The following is a 16,691-nucleotide window of genomic DNA, read 5'->3' as shown; positions in this document are numbered from 1 at the left end:
GGCCGCTGCAGAAGCTGAGCTTGATCCTGACCTAGAGGAGAAACTGTTGTCACATGATGCTCCGGAGAGAAAACTACAGTCACATTAGAGAGCTCTGGAGACTGAGTTGGAGAGGATTCAACCTCACCAGGAGACTGTGGATGCTGAGCTCTGGCTTCCTGCTGAGGTGGAGAAGGTACAACCTCAGGAGCCTGTGGATGCTGATCTGGAGTCTCCTGCTGGGTTGTGGCAGGTGTAACTTCTTCTCCAGGATGCTCTGGATACTGAGCTGGGGTCTCCTCTTGTACTGAAGGTTTGTTATGTGGACCGGCTTCTGGAGATTGGGCTGAAGCCTCCTGTTGAACTGGCAAAGGTTCAACCTCCTCAGGTGGCTGTGAAGGCAGCGTGGGGGCCTCATGCTGGGTTGTAGAAAATTCTGCATTAGTAAGGGGCACTGAGGCCTGAGCTGAAGGCTTCTGCTGATTTGGAGAAGGTCCCACCTCTGGCGTGGGTTCTTTTGTTATGGTAAGCTCCACATCTGCAGGTTTGACAGCGACACTGGATAAGTTTGAATGCTCAGCATGATGGTGACTTGGAGGTGAAACTGTCATTTCGAGATGCTCTGGAGGTTGAGCTGGCTGTTCCTGTTGAGTTGGAGAAGGTTCCACCTCCCCTGAAGAAGGCTCTGGAGGCGGAGCTGGTTGCTCCCGCTCACGTGAAGGCTCAACCTCTCCAGGAGGCTCTGGAGGCTTAGCTAAGGTCTCTTGTTGGGTTGGAGAAGATTCTCTCTCCTCAGGATGCTCAAGAGGTGGAGCCAGGGCCTCCTGCTGAGCTGTAGGAAGTTCAGCTTCCGTAGTGGGCTCTGGAGTGATGGTAAGTTCCAAATCCAGAGGTTGAAGTGTAACACTGGGCAAGTTTGAATGAGCGTGACGCTGAACGCCAGGTAGAGATGCTACCTCATCACTCACTGGAATTTGAAGTACATACTCAGTAGGGAACCCTGGAGTCTCAGTTGGGGCCTCTTGATGGAGTAGAGAAGGTTCAACCTCCTCAGGGAGCTCTGGAGGCTGAGATGGGGCCCGCTGCTGGACTGGCGGAGGTTCAACCTCCTCAGGGCTCTCTGGAGGCTGAGATGGCGTCTCCTGCTGGACTGGAGAAGGTTCAACCTCTTTAGTGACCTGTGGAGTTATGGTAAGTGCCAGATCCAGAGGTTTAACAGTGACATGGTACAAATTTGACTGCTGAGCTTCATTTACCCCATGATGTGCTACTGGTTGAACTACAACCTCCTTAAGTGTCTCCAAAGCCTGGGCTAGGGCCTCCTGAGGACTTGAAGTTTCTAGTTCCTCAGGGGCCTCTGAAGGCTGAGATGGAGCCTCCTGCTGAAGTGGAGGTGGCTCTACCTCTTCAGCGGGCTCTGGAGGCTGAGCCCGGGCCTCTGCCTGGGGTGAAAAAGATTCAACCTCCTCAGGGGTCTGTGGATGCTGAGCAGGGGCCTCGTGCTGGGGTAAAGATTCAGCCTCCTCAGTGCGCTCTGGATGACGAGTGTGGGCCTCCTGCTGGGATGGAGAAATTTCAGCTTCCTCAGGGGGCTCTGGAGGTTCATCTGGGCTCCCCAGAAAATCTGTAGGTAGCCTCTCCTCAGGATAAAAGGCATCCATACTGGGATCTAAATAATCACCCTGCAACTGTTGTTCTAGACCCTGAATTTTTCCTTCAAATTGGCCTGTAGTTCCAACAAATTTGGCAAGCCGTTGATGCTGAACTAGATCTTTCTTCAGGTTTGGGGGTGAAACAATAAACTTCACTGGTTTTGAGCTCTTACTACCTACAGGTGGAACAAGAATTTTAAATGACTGGTGACCTTCAGCCTGATCTGGATGTACATTTTTACTCTTATTTTTGTGTCGAGAAGGCAGAACCAAGGCCTGATTCTGATTCCAATCCAGCACTGGAACTTCCTCTGGGAGCTTTTGATGTTGGGTTTGCTTGTTATTCCGATCCTGATGTGGAACAGCAAACTGATCTGGCCCTGTAGGCAGCTCTCCAACCGAATCCGTGTCCGCGTATGGAACCTCAGTCTCAGTCAACTCCTGATGAGGCGGGGCCAACATCTGGACTGGAGACGAGGCCGTCAAATAATTAAAGCCCCCGGCTTCTGCCAGGGGTGTAAGGGCATGGGGCAATTTGGGAGGGGGGTCTGAGGCGTATGAAGACCAAGCCTCGGTCAGCCGCGCGGGGTTGGGTGTCACCTGGACGGGGTCCAGGGCCCACTCCGGAGGCTGAACTGCCAGGACTACTAGCCACAGTTGTTGCCACATGACGAAGAGCCGTGGCAACCAAAGGCGCAGCCGGGACATAACACGCGGCGGCTCCCAGGCGCAGTGACCCAGGCCACTGAGGAGCCGGAGCCACATCCTGCGTCCGAGCTGAACTGCTATGCCAGCGCCGACGCGAGGGCTCACGTCAGCAACCGCGCGCCCCTCCCCCGCCTAACGCCCCACCCGTTATTTATGACGTGTTTAGTTCCGCCACCACCATTATTAGGTTCGTGCGGAGATCCAATGCGCGCCACCAGAGTGGGCCTTTTTCCCAGAGTCCCCAGGGCGCAAGCCATTCTTCCCCTTGCAAAAGCGACAATTACCTCCTGCCGGGCCCTCTTCCCAAGCCCTCCCTGCCCTCCCTGGCCCCAAACAAGGAGGCGGGATTTGGGCTGCAGACCCGAGTGGCCCCAAACTCCAGCGGCCCAGGGGTGGCGGGGGGTTGGGAAGGATGCAGAGCTTCCCAAGGAAACCACAGGACCTGGCATTCTGGGAAATTCAAAAGTGCTAGTCCAGTTCTGGCAATGTGAACCCTTCCTCCTCAAAGCTCAAGTCTGAGAGGCATTCTTCCCCCCTTTGGCCACACGGCTGACAAGAAAAGTAGCTGACCTGCAAAATGAGCACCAGTTAGGGTGGCGGGAGGGGAACACACCTTACAGTTATTCTAAAATGTTGCCATTTCCTCCAAACTCTCAGTATTCACGTCTCATTATTAATTCACCACTCTATTATTAGCCGTTACCACTGAATCAGTGATGACTCCAGAACTTCTGTAGGAGGGCTTTGGGGCAGGTGAGCAATTCATTCTGGGAAAGAGAGTCTAAAACCAAGTGAACGGCCCTTTACATTAGCATGGGAAAACTTCCCCCATCCCACCTTGTCTCAACAGAGCCATTAATCTAGAAAAAACTACAGTGTCACTTTTCAGAGGTCTACCCTGTGTGCACACGCGGAGAAGACACTTAGAATGTTAAAGTCAGCATGTTAAGTAATTTTCTTGAAATACTCTAACTAGCACCCAGTTTACTTTCTTCACAGTCCTTTTCATAATCTATTTAATTTTAGTCCTTTTTAATTGTCTGGTACACCTTTAACACCTAAACCCCAAGACAGAAGGAGCTTCATCTTATTTCCAGTGCCTAGCACATAATGGTTTCTAAATGGAACTGATTCCAAGATTGGCCTCATTTAGGAATGGATCTGTGGTTATAATCAGGTTTCCGAAATCTTTAGTATCAATACGGAATCCTTTCCTCTCACATTTCACAGGAAGTTAGACTTCTTAAAGCCCAAACATGGATATGTTTGAAGTTTCCTTGACTGATTTAAATTGAATTAAATTAATTATTTTGTACAGGAAAAACTTTCAAAATTTTTACATTTTTCAGAACATAACCACCTTTTCTTTCTCTACTTTCTTCCCTTCAAAACAAACTTTGCAACATTGGGGTGAGTTAAGTAATCAGAAATCTAGCCCCAAATTAAGCTCTCAATGACATGAAACACATTTTTTGCTCCTTTTTAATAAAAATCCTATATGCAGTACATTAATGTTTTCTTTTAGCAATTACATTGACAACTTAATCCCTAATTCGAGGCATCCATATAATTGATTTACAGAAAGGTTCTTCTGCAAAACATTTAACACAAGATATATATGAGATGCTGAGATCTGGGTAATATACCTTACTTGAAAGGCATGAATAGTTTTTAAACACTGTAGCATAATCACACTTAAGGCCATAGTTACTTTGTTCCCAAATCCCTGCAATTCTATTTGAGGGGAGTTCTAAAAGGCCTGTGTCTTCTCCTGTGTCCACAACTGTAGACGTACACTGATGGCCCTCAATCCTGCTCTCCAAACTTCAAATAAGGGGCCAGAGACAAGGCTCGGGACTTGGAGAAGTCCTAGAAATTCCCTGCCTCAAAAGCAGTTTCAGAGTTTCACATTTTCCGAAGGATGACAGAGCTGAGTAGACATGCCAAAGTCTTCCAAATCCTGCTGGTTGTTTTGAATTACGGCTACACTGGCTGTGTACCCCTTGAGTTTTTATCTCCACATACTTGAATTAAACCCTGTAGTTCCTCTTCGGTTCTAGCATCATCTGTGACCTCGTCACAGGGTCTATATGCCACAGCTATTTTACCACCTTCTGAAATAAAGTTAACAAGGATCAATTCAGAAGTTTTCTTGTTCTAAAACTTCCTGTATACAATGGTAGCACCCGATAATTAGACATTCTTTTGATTTCTAAAAGCAGAAAATAAGAGCATTTTCCTAGAAGTTCCCTCATCTGACACTTCAGTTTTTATCATAATTATTTGTGAAAAAATATATAAGAAGTGTCAACTTTGGTTCAAAAACCTTTCTGATCTTAGAAATAAGAACTAAGGAATAATGACAAAGGAATGAAAAGCTGTGGAAACAAAAATGTTCAATCACAATACAAGTAAATAGGAAGGCATTAGGTGGGGGTCAAAGTGAGTTCAAACCTGGGATAGATACCACTGGACTATAATAGATACTTCATATTAGAAGCAAGGCAAGTGCCTACTCCTTGGGACCAAAATTCTACCAGATACAATGAACAAAGCTTTGGAGACACAGACAGACAGAGAGAGCATTTGAACACTCTACTGGCAGAAACTGGCCCATGTGCCTTTTGGACAATACAGCTTTCCTCAAGGCAAGCTAGAGCCACCAGGCTTTTTGGTCCAAGGAGTTTTGAGTACATATAAGGAATACCTTTGCATATTAGGGACAAACAACCCAGACATTTAGTTTGGTTCTTAAAGGTTGTTACCCAGAGTTGACAGCTGATGGAGATTCTGCCTGATGACCAGGGAAGTCAAACTTCACTGGAAGGACTGCCCAGCCTGGAAGGCCAAGACCAATCCAGGGTCAACTCTTACAAGCAAATAAGGTCTCTGACAACTTAGCTAGGGTTTCTCAGTCTCTACGCCTGCAGGGCTGTGAAGCAGGGGAGCAATTCTGTTCCGGGAATCTACTAATCATAGAGTTTCCTTTGGGCACAGCCTGTCACATTCTTACCGCTGTATAACTCGATAGGGAACACAATCAACGCTATTCAGTAGCATGACCACTTTCAAGGCTCACAAAAACGTAGCCGATTATTATATAAGAATTTTTTACAGAACTAGAACAAAAAATCTTAAAATCTGCATGGAGACACAAAAGACCCCGAATAGCCAAAGCAGTCTTGAGGGAAAAAAATGGAGCTGGAGGAATCAGACTCCCTGACTTCAGACTATACTACAAAGCTACAGTAATCAAGACAATATGGTACTGGCACAAAAACAGAAACATAGATCAATGGAACAAGATAGAAAGCCCAGAGATTAATCCACGCACCTATGGTCAACTAATCTATGACAAAGGAGGCAAAGATATACAATGGAGAAAAGACAGTCTCTTCAATAAGTGGTGCTGGGAAAACTGGACAGCTACATGTAAAAGAATGAAATTAGAATACTCCCTAACACCAAACACAAAAATAAACTCAAAATGGATTAGAGACCTAAATATAAGACTGGACACTATAAAACTCTTAGAGGAAAACATAGGAAGAACACTCTTTGACATAAATCACAGCAAGATCTTTTTTGATCCGCCTCCTAGAGTAATGGAAATAAAAACAAAAATAAACAAGTGGGACCTAATGAAACTTCAAAGCTTTTGCACAGCAAAGGAAACCATAAACAAGACGAAAAGACAACCCTCAGAATGGGAGAAAATATTTGCAAATGAATCAACGGACAAAGGATTAATCTCCAAAATATATAAACAGCTCATTCAGCTCAATATTAAAGAAACAAACACCCCAATCCAAAACTGGGCAGAAGACCTAAACAGACATTTCTCCAAAGAAGACATACAGACGGCCACGAAGCACATGAAAAGATGCTCAACATCACTAATTATTAGAGAAATGCAAATCAAAACTACAATGAGGTATCACCTCACTCCTGTTAGAATGGGCATCATCAGAAAATCTACAAACAACAAATGCTGGAGAGGGTGTGGAGAAAAGGGAACCCTCTTGCACTGTTGGTGGGAATGTAAATTGATACAGCCACTATGGAGAACAATATGGAGGTTCCTTAAAAAACTAAAAATAGAATTACCATATGACCCAGCAATCCCACTACTGGGCATATACCCAGAGAAAACCGTAATTCAAAAAGACACATGCACCCGAATGTTCATTGCAGCACTATTTACAATAGCCAGGTCATGGAAGCAACCTAAATGCCCATCAACAGACGAACGGATAAAGAAGCTGTGGTACATATATACAATGGAATATTACTCAGCCATAAAAAGGAACGAAATTGAGTCATTTGTTGAGACGTGGATGGATCTAGAGACTGTCATACAGAGTGAAGTAAGTCAGAAGGAGAAAAACAAATATCGTATATTAATGCATGTATGTGGAACCTAGAAAAATGGTACAGATGAGCCAGTTTGCAGGGCAGAAGTTGAGACACAGATGTAGAGAATGGACATATGGACACCAAGGGGGGAAAACTGCGGTGGGGTGGGGATGGTGGTGTGCTGAATTGGGCGATTGGGATTGACATGTATACACTGATGTGTATAAAATTGATGCCTAAAAAAAAAAAAAAAAAAAAGAATCATATTCACCCAATATATCAGAAATGAAAACTGAAATTAAATTGATTCCAAAAACATAATCTAATAAACTCTTCAACAAGAAAACAACAACGATAATAATAATAGTCAATATATTTTGTCTGCTTACTATGTTTCAGGCATAGTTCTAAGCTTTTTACATTCATCATCTCATTTACTCTTACAATATCCCCCATTAGGTGATAAGCTGAATTACTAACCCTATTTGCAGATAAAGAAATTGCAGCTTAGAGATATTAAATACCTTCAAATGTCTCTGGCTAGAAAAACCTAAAATTGCAACAACAACAACAACAACAACAAAATCTAAGAGACAAAGTTAGGACTCAAACACAGGTGTCCAAGGCTTATAACTGCACTATTCTGTATGAAAAGCAAGCAATTGAGGAAGAACGGGACCAAACACTTTCTGTATGAACTGAGGCAAGTCATTCTACATCTCAACACTGGGGACAATAATAGTTGCTGTCGTTTTTCTCATAAATGCCACAAAGAACAAATTTAAGACTGCTGCTGTGAAAGCATCTGGTGAATGAAAGAATATGTAATGTTTTAGATAACCATTACTTTCATCCAATTAACTTTTCAGATAAGTTTCTTTGCTCACTGAAACTGAAGCACTTCAAGAACAGTCAAAAAGGTCTTACCTAAAACCACAATCAGCAGTTTCTGGAATGCATCTGTCATAGTCTTCTGAATAGCAAGCTTCTGGGTTACCTTCCTTTTCATAAGGAATGATAATGACCCTAAATCCAACCAAAACAGATGAATTTAAAATGCCTATCATCTGAATAACTGATTTCTAGGTTATATGTTTAAAACTAAAAAAGCATCTGTGATTCTTAGCTCACTACCTTAGTGATTAAGGGCAGGCACAACACTGGGGTACAGCTGAATGTCTCTGTTGTAGGTATACCCTGGCATGGCACAGTTTCACTGCTCAGATCTATTCTGGAAGTTCCTAAAATACTAACTAGACGGGAAATGCAAACCAAGGACGTGGCACAAATCTCATATGACTCACAGATTTCAAATGGACAAGCTGAGGCTACACTGCTACAGACCCTGCTCTCCTGTGCGTAAAGGGCTGGATTCATACAGGGAGATAGATTTGGTGGTAGTGCAGATGATCTGGCCTCTCCTCAACCATCACCCACTCAGGTGGATGGTGGAGCCTCCTCTACTCCATTCGCTAACAGCCCTGCCTCTGACTTAAAACCCTAAGCCCAAGTGCCATGGATTGTAGGAAAAAACTCAGTACCAATCGGAATCCCCTTTCTAGGGATCTACATTTACTTTTTCCGCTCAGGCCCTTCTATAGGAGGCAAAGGACTGAACATTTACACAAGAGTTTATTTCAATCTTTAGACAATGATTTTGTTGGGATAACTGAAGGCCAGAAGACATCTGTATTTGAAGGACTATTTTAGCACAAAACAAATTATTAACCAAAAACAAAAACTAACTAATTTTCCCTCCTCCTAAGCTTCTTGGCAGGCAGTCAGTTCTAAAATTCTAAAGTTTAAGGTGCTGTCAGGTATCGCCTAAGATAAAAACCTATATTGTCAGGCAGAAAAATTCTGCCCAGGGCTTTAGTTGCTTAGAAAAGGTGATGATGTATCTGAAAAGTTGAGTTTCAGAAAGAAAGGAAAAAAGAGCAATCCCACTCCCTCACCTCCCCACACACACACATACTGGAAAACAGACCTTCCTCCAACTTATCCAAAGGTTCCTTCCTCAGCCATGCCAACTCCAGGACTCCTGCACTCGTGGGAGGGCAACACCACCTCTGAAGCACAGAAGAACTTCAGGCTATTGCTTCTGAAGTGGTGTCACAATATCTTCATTTTCCCTTTCTTCAAGGTTAGAAAGATCCTGAAGCTGTTAGGATTTTGAATGAAAGGCTAGACTTCCAAATATTCTGTTGTTAGAAATTAAAACTAAACTCCAGCAATCCCAGGTAATAGTTGAGGTATGCTATAGCTTCAAAATCAAGTGAGACTTGCAAATGAATGACTAGATATGGACAACTCTTTTTTATTATATACCATACAAATACTGGAGAAAATTATGGACACCACCATCCAAGTCATTGAGATTATCACTAATTCTAGGTGGCAGGCCAATGCTCAGATACTTCCGTGTGGAAGCCTCCCACATCTCCTCCCCATAGCCCTGTTCCATTCTTCTCTCTAAAGTCTAGGAGTTCAATGTTGAAAGGAGTCTGGTTAGTCAAAGAAAATCTACAGAGTTTACCTTGATGATCCTTTTTGACCACCCATTGAAACCAAAGTAGTAATTTGCCAATTCTTGGCATCTGGAGCTGTTTGGGGCAAGCGTATTATGTTGAACCGCCTTATGTCTGGTGCCGAGACGAACCTGAAGACATAAAAGACCTAAAAATATCACAACCCTACATAGAGACTTATTTTGGATATACCTGAGATTTATCAATACCAATTTCATAGAGTGGTTGTGAAGATTAAGTAGGACATTTTAAGCAATGAGTTCACAGTGAGCCCTAAATAAATGTTATTTATTATTTTTAAGTCAGTACTTTTCTGCATCATTTCCAGGGCCCCTGATTAACCGGAAGGTTCCCTGACCTCTGGTGGTGAAAGTGATGATGAAAGCAAGCAAGGAAGCCCAGCAGAAGCCTGTTATGGGGCTGGGGGTAAGCAAAGGAAGTGAACTGTTTTAGTCGTCTCATCCTGTAGCTCCTGCTTGAGAATATGACCTGAAGAGGAGATAAGATGGACCTGCCACTGAATTAGGACCTTAATCTGTAGCACCCCCTCCCCAAGTTACTAACCCCTGTTAGAAGAGGGAATACGTATACCTCGATGAATGTAAATAAAGCAACCAAAAGAATTAGAGGTTCATCTGCATTAACAAGCTTCTTTGAGAGTGCAAATATTTCCAGTCTTAACTCTCTAAATAACTTACATATTACTGTGGAGTTTTTACATCACTAGTTCTTTCTTAAATGTCTATTTCCATTTTGAACAGGGTGCAGTATGTAAATATAGTCATAAACATTCAAATAATACAAATAAAGTCAAAGCATTGTTAATTCTTTATTGATGTGTTTGTGCATCTTCCTCTGTCACTAGTTTATGAGCTCCTTAAGTGCTTGAAGGAACCATATATTATTCTTTCCTTGTTACCAGAAACAAGCATACATCTTGGCACATAATAGAGGAGGGATGGTCTGTTGACTGAGTGAATGAATGAGTACATAAGAAAATGAAATTACTTTCTCCAACTGAAGCTGCCTGCTGGGAAGGAGAAATGGAGATTAATTTTTAAATGCTGAGTGTCGCAACGTTTAAAACAGGGAAGCTAGGCCCTGTATGGTGAGTCATAATGGAGCTGTCCTGGACAATTAGGAAGCTTCAGAAGGGCTCTGAGCCCCTGGGTAGTAGAGACAGTTGACATCTGGGATAAGCTTGCCACAGTTCTTGCTGGCAAACATTTCCCTTCGTGCTACTGAGAAAAACTCAGATACATTAGGCCTTTCCTTCATTTTATTTGAAGATGTTATTCTCTTGTCTGTATTTATAAAAAATACAGGGGAAAAAAGATAAGAAGTATATATACCTGCTAATGAATAAAAGAAGACATAATTGGAACTTCCCTGCTGGTGCAGTGGTTAAGACTCCGTGCTCCCAATGCAGGGGGCCCGGGTTCGATCCCTGGTCAGGGAACTAGGTCTCACGTGCATGCTGCAACTAAGAGTTTGCACGCCACAGTTAAGGAGCCTGCGAGCCACAACTAAAGGAGCCTGCCTGCTGCAACTGGGGAGCCCACGTGCCGCAACTGGGGAGCCCTTGAGCCGCAACTAAGGAGCCCGCCTGCTGCAACTAAGACCCGGTGCAAGCAAATAAATAAATAAATAAAATTTAAAGAGAACGCATAATTAAAGTACGTAACAATTTCGGGGGTGTGGGTAGTAAGCTAAGGCTCTGCATTAAATAAAGAAATCGAATACGAATGCCCTTTCCTCTCAACTCTATAGTGACTTGTAGAACATTTTCCTCATTACTCTATCAGTGACGGGCTTTATGCTGTGACAATCTCAGAACTTAAGCTTATGGAATGGTCTTAATGTCCAATATAAGAAAAGAACTCATTACTCACAACTGATACCAAGTAACTGTTTCATAATCTTTCCAGGACCATCCATAATATCTGAGGGGTTATGTGAAATGGTCGCAGGGTTCGCAAATTAAAGAATGTCTGACACGAAATCATTTCAACCCCAGGGAGTACAGCCAGGATTGAAGAGGGTGTTAAACAGGGTACAGAAGTGGGAGGTAGTGTACCTGGAGTCACATCTGAGGAGAGTTCTCAGATTCAATAAAGGTGAAATCAGTGAGTAAAGAAATAGGGGTGAGAATAGGCAGCAAGGTCAGTAGGAAGTAGCCAGAGCAAGAAGCCAATCAGAGAAGACACACAATTATAAAGTGAAAGGTCTGGGAAATCGAAGCCTCACTCACTTATTCAGAGGCATTGAAAAGGTCCTTGAAAAAGGAATGGTGGCTGAATGGAGGCACATAATGAAATGTTAATTCTGGGGAAGTAAAATTGGATGGCATCTTAATATGGAATAAGGTTTCTACAATGCATTAAAGAATATTTTAACCATCTTCTGGAAGCTGAAGGGAGTTCTGAATAGGCAATTTGAGAGTGATGATGATGATGAAGCCTCCTTTATGTTACATCTGACAAAAGTTTGTCAAGCTCGGGACTTCCCTGGTGGGACAGTGGTTAAGAGTCCGCCTGCCAATGCAGGGGACACGGGTTCGATCCCTGGTCCGGGAAGATCCCACATGCCGCAGAGCAACTAAGCCCGTGTGCCACAACTACTGAGCCTGTGCTCTAGAGCCCGTGAGCCACAACTACTGAAGCCCGCGTGCCTAGAACCCGTGCTCCGCAACAAGAGAAGCCATCGCGATGAGAAGCCCACGCACCGCAACGAAGAGCAACCCCCGCTCGCCGCAACTAGACAAAGCCGGCGCGCAGCAACAAGACCCAACGCAGCCAAAAATTAATTAATTAATTAATTAATTAACTTAAAAAACAATTTGTCAACCTCACACATTTAAAATCCACATAAAAGTAACTATAAGGAAGACTCTTGTGAAGATTTCTTAAATTAAGGGGCAGCATAAAATGACATGGGCTTTAACATCAGTTCAGTTTGGGTTTGGCCTCTAGTTTCCACATTTACTGTCATAAACCTTAAGTAAGTCACTTAACCATCCTGAGTTCGAGTTTCTTCATCTAAAAAAAAGAAAGAAAGAACTGGGGAACTGGGGGATCAGTGGAGCAGTGCATCTGAGAGCATTCTGTACACCACAGTGCTGTACAAACGTTGGCCTTTTATTCCCCGCCCCCCCCCTTGGGATCTTAGTTCCCAGACCAGGGATTGAACCCGGGCCCTCAGCAGTGAAAGTCCTAACCACTGGACCGCCAGGGAATTCCCGATGGCCTATTAGTTTTAAATTCAGCACTTCATCCCAGTAGAGCGAGGAATTCCACATTTGGACCCACCTTCACTGGAGATGTCTGAAAAAGCTGCTTCTGGTCGCATGCCTTTTGGGCTCTGTGGGCATCCCTTGCTGAATAAACCTCGATGATGGCATAGAACACAGGACCGGCCACTGCTGTGTTTGGGAAGACTCGGACCGAATACAGAAGGCCAAACTGGGAGAAGACTGTGAACAGAGAATGCTGTAGGGTGGGCCCATGCTAAGTAAGTGCAGGAAATTTCACGCCCAGGAAGCCAAACCGCCCGTTCCTTTCTATTCCCCCAGCCCTTCGCCGCAGGCAACTGTGGTGATCCTGCAACTCCAAACACTTCTCATTTCAGCAACAGGTTTCCCTCTGAAATCCTAAGCTTCGAGAAGCATTAGGAGGCAATGCCGGCTGTTGGGAACTATCTCTCAAAAATCTGTGGGGGCGAGCTGACTACTCAGGTCGGCTCTAGAACTAAGATTCCTCTCAGCAGAGACCACAGGCAGATGAGGTGCTGAAGCAGTACCCCGGGGCGCCCAGTTACTGAGGCGCGAGGTGGCTTCCTCCACCCCTCCCTCTGCCCCGGCTCGGCTCACTTGCAAGGCCTCGGCCGTGGGTCCAGAGCTCAGCTCCCACACCAACAAGGTTTTGTCACCCACGATGGGAACCACAAAAGGTACCAACGCCACCATCCTACCTTTACTGCGCGTGCGCGGCTCGGGGCGCCTGTGCACGCGCGCCTCGCACGCGCGCCTCGCACGCGCGCCTGGGCACGCGCGCCTCCGCACGCGCTGTTTATAACGGAAACCTGAGGGGGGGAGCCAGTTTGTTGGGAGTGGGACAAGGGCGGTGCTCGGACCTCTCCCTCACCTCTCCCACTTCGGGCTTGTCTCTGCCTCTAGGTCCCCTTCCACAGGTGGCACTGTCACTATATAATCACGTGGAATCATGCAGCCCTGGGCCTGTGCTGGGGGAGGCAGGAGGTGGGTAGGTTTGGTGCTGGGCTGAGCTGGAGGGAGGCGAGCAGCACACAGCTGACCCGCAGTGGGGGCAGGAGAGGCCAGGGCCTGAGGAGGGCCGTCTTGGGCAATGGCTGCTCTCACACATTCTTCTTTCCCCTGTCTTTCTGGCACCTCCCTGCTAGTTATCCAACGGTTGGGATTTTGTTTTAAAGAAAGAAAACAACACAATGGGAATTTTCCACCAGCTTGAAATGGTGGAGAACCCCCTACCTTGGTACACAGGGTACACAGCTGTACATGAGTTTGAGAAGTTGGGAGAAAAGTCAGGCCTTGGCTCCACAGTGGAGGGAGGCCCAGTGATCCAAATATTCTGGCAACCCCAATGACCGTACGAGAGGGGCCAGAAGTAGATGGTCCTCTATGGGCAGGAGGTCGAGCATGTTGTAAATAACTGGTACTTGATGAACCAGGAGAGAGAGCACCAGAATAAATTGCTATTTGATTTACTCATCTATGCCCCTTGAGGATGGTATGTTTTCCAGTTCCCAGGGACTGATGATACTGGGGAAACAAGGGAGGGAAGCCCCTCTTCATCCTTCTACTCATCCTCCTTTGCCCACGTTTCCTCTTGTGGAAGTACTGGCTACCATGAGGGATTCTAGTTTCAGCTCTGCTTCTTCTTGCAGGCCCCTGTTATTGGTATATAAATATTCAACTATTTACATTTTAATTCCTTACCACCTGGTTAGACTTGGTTATGAGTTTATACACTTTAATATAAGAAAAAGAAGTATTTTACAAGCAATGCTGAGAAGCCGATATTAGAAAATAAAATTTACCGGTGGCTTGAGGCAGAACAGGGCTCACTCTGTGGCTGTCTCGTGTGCGGTCTCACTTTCCTCACCCGCCTCTTCATCAACCCAATATGCAGCCAGAAGCTTCTCTGCTGGGGCTTTGATGACTTCCCTGGGGTAAGAAGAATAATGCCAAGGCTTTTACTTTTGAAAGGAACAATGATAGTTTTCATTATTTCCTCATTTTAGATGAGAATTTTAAATTGTCCCCTACCATTTATGGTACATCCTTATAGAAGTACATCTCATCCTCATCAGAAGACTCCCTGTCGTGTAGCTTTTGTGCCATGTTTTCCTTGCGTGTGGCGTTGAGAGGCCTATACATATCCCTAAGCCAAAGTGGCCGCCTTCTCCCGAAAAAGCCCTCCTGGAACACAGAAAGGGAAATATTAATTCAGCATCTCCCCTGCTTTCTCTCGCCACAGTACTATATCCCCTTCAAATTTACCTGACTCTCACTTTCCCCTGAGCTTCTCTTACGCAGCAGGAATCGAAAAAAGCCCCTTGGAGGAAAACACACACTGTTAGTGTTACATGTCATTTTTCATCTCTCTCACAATGTGTTATCTCTGGTCTTATTAGGACTAAATGGGTATCTCAGTCCATAAGCACAATGAGCAAAATCACCACAGACCCGGGATCTTGAAAATCATTCCATGCATGCTGGCCTTCCAGAAGTTCTCTGTGTCCCTCCAAAATGGCCCCCGCCCCGTGTCTCTGGGGAGACCTTTGCATGTGGCTTAGCATGGAGTATAGGCAGGATTTTCAGCCCCGTTCACCTTTCTTGGCCCTTGGCCAAGTGCCCTCGTGCAGTGAAAACACTGCAGAGCGGCGCGGGGCGGAAACACGTTACTCTCTAGATGCGCTTCACACCAGTCCGCTTCGGACTTAGTCGCACATGCAGCATTTGCTGGGGGTGTGGCTGTGGGGAGAAGGTGCTTTTATTTTCCTGGCTGCTCTATCCTATCCTATAAGTTGAATCACACCAAGTAAACACCTGAACCCAACTAGCAAAGTTATCTATAGCTCTCTGACTTTCATACTGCAGGCTGTCACTGAGGTGTCAGTGAATTGTGAAATCAGTTTCAAGGCCATGACCAGCAGGGAAACACGAAATACTCTTTTTGAATACAAATAGAATAGAAAAAAATCAGAGTGCACAATAAATTTGTTTCAGAAACTACCTATGCCCATATAGTATGTGTATACTGAATTGTGACATAAAACGGAGCTCACAGCCCAAGCACAGTGTGATCAGTAGAGAAGTCCTCAGTGGAAAGGGACCCTCTTCTTTTTGATAATCACTAGCAGTATGACCATGGGGCAAGATATTTTCCCTTTCTCTTTCTCCATTTCCTTATTATAAAAGGAAGAGACAAACTACTGTCTAAAGTTTCTCCCGGTTAAAGTTCTATGAGGTTTGGATAAAGGGAATAGAGAGTAGGGGCCTGAAAAACAGTAGGGTGAGAAGGGAAGTTTTCTTGCCACTTTACAGAAGGGACTCATATGTGCTACCTTTCGTCAGCTTTGAGTGAGGCCAGCCCCTAAATCCCCAACCATGTGGCCCTCCCTACCCCAGAGCCTCCTAGAAGGCCTCTGGCCTGGCCTGATGTCTAGGAACCAGGCACCAGGCCAGCAGGAACAGGTGCAAGCAAAACCTCTCCCCGTCCACCCTCTTTCCTTAAAGGACTAGTGAAAGCAGATGAATCTGTGCCAGTCCTGTTCTAACTCAGCTTGGGCTGGGGAGCTAATTCTGCTGATAAATAAATTAGGGTAAACCATTAGGGTAATTAAACATTCTTCCTGCCTTTGGTGAGGAAATTGAAATAGGTGAGTTCTAAGTTCTCCTCTAGTTGTAAAATTCTGCTTTAAAAGACCAATATTTACCTTCTGCTTCTTTTCTTATCTTCCCCTTTTGCAATTCGATGAGAATAAGTCTGTTTTGAAAGAAAACATGATCATGATTATCCATTACAACTATTTCCAAATCCGTATTCACTCCCTTTTACTTTAAATCTTATCTACCCAGTGAGATGATAACTTTTTTAGGGAAAGGAATTCTACCCTGTTTAATAATCCTTTGCCTCTTCCACAGTACCTAACTTAGGGTCTTGCATGCAGCTGGCGATATATTTTATTGACTGTTTTAGATAACGTTCAACAGATCGTTCCTAATAAAAACTCTTAGAAGTAGGAAAAGAAAATAAAAGTATCTAGCAGAAACCTAAGCCTTGTTTTAGAGTCAACAACAAGAGTAGGATGCCCATCATTACTGCTACTATCGATCAATGTGGAGGAGGTCTTAATCGGTACGAAAAGAAAAACGAAGTCTTGGAAAGGAAGAGACAAACACATTTGCATATGAAATGAGGGACCTAAA

The 16,691-nt window shown here is 44.6% G+C and overlaps 1 pseudogene across 1 annotated transcript in view; it reads right to left on the bottom strand.

Annotated features, from left to right (window-relative positions):
- LOC309622306 (leucine-rich repeat-containing protein 37A2-like) overlaps positions 1 to 13,203 on the bottom strand; it is a 54,553-nt pseudogene extending 41,350 nt beyond the window's left edge. Inside the window, exons 1-5 of the transcript in view lie at positions 13,092 to 13,203; positions 12,532 to 12,711; positions 9,232 to 9,354; positions 8,699 to 8,856; positions 7,623 to 7,722 (exon numbers count right to left, since the gene is read on the bottom strand). The product of the transcript in view is annotated as a leucine-rich repeat-containing protein 37A2-like (transcript). The remainder of the gene's footprint in view (positions 1 to 7,622; positions 7,723 to 8,698; positions 8,857 to 9,231; positions 9,355 to 12,531; positions 12,712 to 13,091) is intronic.
- Between the last annotated feature and the right edge of the window lie 3,488 nt (positions 13,204 to 16,691).

Source organism: Balaenoptera borealis (genome assembly GCF_965194805.1).
Source record: "Balaenoptera borealis genome assembly, contig: HAP1_SCAFFOLD_2071, whole genome shotgun sequence".
Classification (NCBI taxonomy): Eukaryota; Metazoa; Chordata; class Mammalia; order Artiodactyla; family Balaenopteridae; genus Balaenoptera; species Balaenoptera borealis.
The sequence above is the reverse complement of the archived record's forward strand: the minus strand, read 5'-3'. Positions and strand labels throughout refer to the sequence as shown.